The sequence below is a fragment of the Rattus norvegicus genome, chromosome 15 (genome assembly GCF_021556685.1).
Source record: "Rattus norvegicus strain SHRSP/BbbUtx chromosome 15, alternate assembly SHRSP_T2T, whole genome shotgun sequence".
In the NCBI taxonomy this organism is placed as follows: domain Eukaryota; kingdom Metazoa; phylum Chordata; class Mammalia; order Rodentia; family Muridae; genus Rattus; species Rattus norvegicus.
This window is the reverse complement of record NC_141548.1, coordinates 7,851,708-7,854,760: the sequence shown is the minus strand read 5'-3', so window position 1 is coordinate 7,854,760 and position 3,053 is coordinate 7,851,708. Positions and strand designations below refer to the sequence as shown.

The window sequence follows — 3,053 nt, the reverse complement described above, 5'->3', positions numbered from 1 at the left end:
AGTCATAAATATCGCAAGCATCCAGAACACCACAATACCCATTGTCTCACACCAGTATTCTCTGCTGTGCCCTCAGTCACCATGGTAATATCAGTGGTGAGCTCTATAGTATTATTTGTTCCAGTTTCCTGGTGGTGCTGCCCCCAAACCCTGTTTCTTTGACCCAGAGAGAAGCTTCAAATAAAATAATAAATAATTTTTGCATTGAAAGCCATTGGTAGCTTGTAGTTGTAGTTAACAATGAAGACCTCAAGCAATCTTCCCTCAGTCCTCCTGTTTTAGCAAGGGTTTTTTGTTTGTTTGTTTTGGTTTGGTTTGGTTTTTTGTTTGTTTGTTTCTTGTGCTTTTGGTTTTACTTTTTGTTTTGTTTTGGTGGTTTTGTATTTTATTTTGTTTTTTTTTTTTGCTTTGTTTTTGTTTTTGGTCTATTCTTAGGATGCATGGAGTGATCAAGAAGTTGTCGAAAGAAGTTCAAGTACAAACCCCAGTCTTTCTGGCAGGTCCACTGTGTTTGCTGCATTAGGATTTTTTCCCTTTTGCCTTAAATGTTACCAATTTTCACTCTCTTGGAGGCTTTTATCCAGGTGTAATTAGTAACATATCTATCATAATTACTTGAATTTCAATGATCCAATTCTAACTACTCTATCTCCCACTCCAAACCAGAGACAGGCGTTGAGTTCTGTAGGGTGTGGTTTTGATGCTTAGAATCTTCCTGTGAACACTGATTCTTGATAGTTCAATAATGATGCTGTTGGCCAAGCAGCTGGGTGGCATAGGCAGGTCTTCTATTCCCTGCAGGCAGGCTATTATAAACAAGGGAGGAGAAGGGATTTAAACTTCAGAGGGAATAAGAGCTACCAGCCATTTGATATCTAGGATTCAGTGGCCATTGATGGCCTCCCAGACTGGGCTTGGTGTAGCAGGCAGGAGGCTATAAACACAATAAGCTGAGAGCAGACTTGGGGTGCTGAGCTATGACTAAAGGCAACTGAGCGACTGAGCTGTAAAAAGGAGGGCATCCCAATTCGAGGAGACTTAGAAGAACCTGTCCACTGAGCCGTCTCATCAAAAGTATCTTAATGTATGTGTCTTTTATGTGCAATCCAAAGAAACCTGGGCAGGGTTGATAGCTTGGTCTGCCTAGAGCTTAAAGTGAGGCAGTAGAAACAGCACTCTACAGAGTCCTATATGAGCAATCCATGGGCATTAAGGAGCGAATCCAAAGTCACCTTGACTAAGAGAGATAGAGCTGACCCAGATGTTGCTTTTGATTATAACCATCCCTTCCTTTTGATCTTTTAGTGTTCCATTTGCTCAAGAATATTAGTGAGGAGGGGCATATGAGTCTAAAGGTTGTTCTTGGTTGTTAAATTGTCTTCATCTGAGATTAACCAAACCACAAAAGTAGAGGGAAAATCTGTGAGGAATTTCTGCTTAATATAAAGTCAAATTTACTTCTAATATTTGAGGTGAGAAGTCACACCTTTAACCCAGAACTTTAATCCTGATCTTTTTTTTTCTTTTTTAGTCATCTACAGATACATCATTATTAGGAATGAGTCCTTCTCACTGGAGACCAGAGAAGAGACCTACAGTTCCATGATAATTAAATGTCATAGCAAGACATCAAAGCAAAATGTCAAAGTGTGAATGGAAGAAATTATTTAGGATAGTGTTTTGCAAACAAGTTTTGATACAGATATTCTTGGTAGGAGAGCTCTGCAATTTTGCATTTCATATTTGACTTTGCTGGTACTCTGACTAGGACCAACATAAAACTTCTTGGGATTTTCTTAATCTCCTTTACGAATAGAGATGAATGTACCATCTGCTCTGTCGTCTATGTTATTATGGCTACAGTGAGGACCAAGTATGCTAAAGCTCTTCATCTGATTTTCCAAACAGCGTCCTCATACGAGTGTGGACTTCTGTGGGTTGTGGGAGGGCAAGGTTGAGAACACTGGCTGAGAGCTGTGAACGCAGAAGTGGGACGGTGCATGCAGGAGGGAGGGAAAGGCCTGAGTGTGGCTCATGAACAAATTCACAATATCCATTGATTTAATAACCATTCAGGAAGCGGACTTCTGAAAAATGACTTCAGCTGACCAGCATGGCAGGAAACCAGAGACAGATTCAATGGGGATTTAGATCAACTGGATGAGAAACATGGGCTTAGAGGCAGAGACATGTCAGCACATGAAGAGTGGAAAAGCCAGTGTTGTCTGTTAAGCTGCTCACCCCCATGGTTAAAGGCAAACGGCAACAGGTTTTAGCACTGAGGAAAAGAAGAAATAAAAGCCAATTTGTTGAAAATCCCCATCACCAAAAAGTAGTGACATCCTCTGTGATGCACATCATCTCTCAGGGGCACTGGCCGTCGGAATGGCTGGATGATGGCTCTCGGCATGGGCTCTGCCTGCACCCCTTTCCTAACTGCAGAGCTCAAATCTGCTTCAGCCAGGTTATCACCTCTCCATTCTGTTGCATGTAGATCAGATCGCTGTGTCTGCCTATGCAGTCTTTCTTTACCTATGAAGACCTGAGGAACTGTTCTCCATCCAGTGAGCTGTTGTAATTAATCTTGAATCTCATTGGTGTTGTTAGTGGCTGTGATGTTCACAGATTCCAGAAGACCAGGTTTGAAAGGCAGTTGACTGACGATTTCTTGGGTCTTTCTGCAATAGGGGTAGGTGGGCTGGGTGAACACGACCACCTTCCCAGACAGACACTTGCAGTTCACAAACCACTGAGCCACGCTGACAGGCTGCAGCTTTCCAGGAAGGAACATTCGGTTGAAGGTACTGGTCCCGTGTCAAATGGAATTGGAAAACCTGATGTCTTTGCTTCTGTGAACCAAGACCTGGAAAAGACAACTACATAAAAATCTGAGAACAAGTTGTGAGGGGTTTGTTCTTTCCTCCAATCATGTAGGTCCTAGGAAGGAGCTCAGGTGTAGGGAGTTGGCAACAATTACCTTTATCTGTTGAGCCATCTCATCTGCTGAATCCCTCATTCATGGAACTGAAGAAACTCTGTATCCATCCTGGTAT

General features: G+C 42.2%; 1 pseudogene; it reads right to left on the bottom strand.

Moving 5' to 3' along the window:
- Window positions 1-2,364: 2,364 nt before the first annotated feature.
- LOC148000797 (glutaredoxin-1 pseudogene) lies at window positions 2,365-2,791 on the bottom strand (annotated as a pseudogene).
- Window positions 2,792-3,053: the final 262 nt, after the last annotated feature.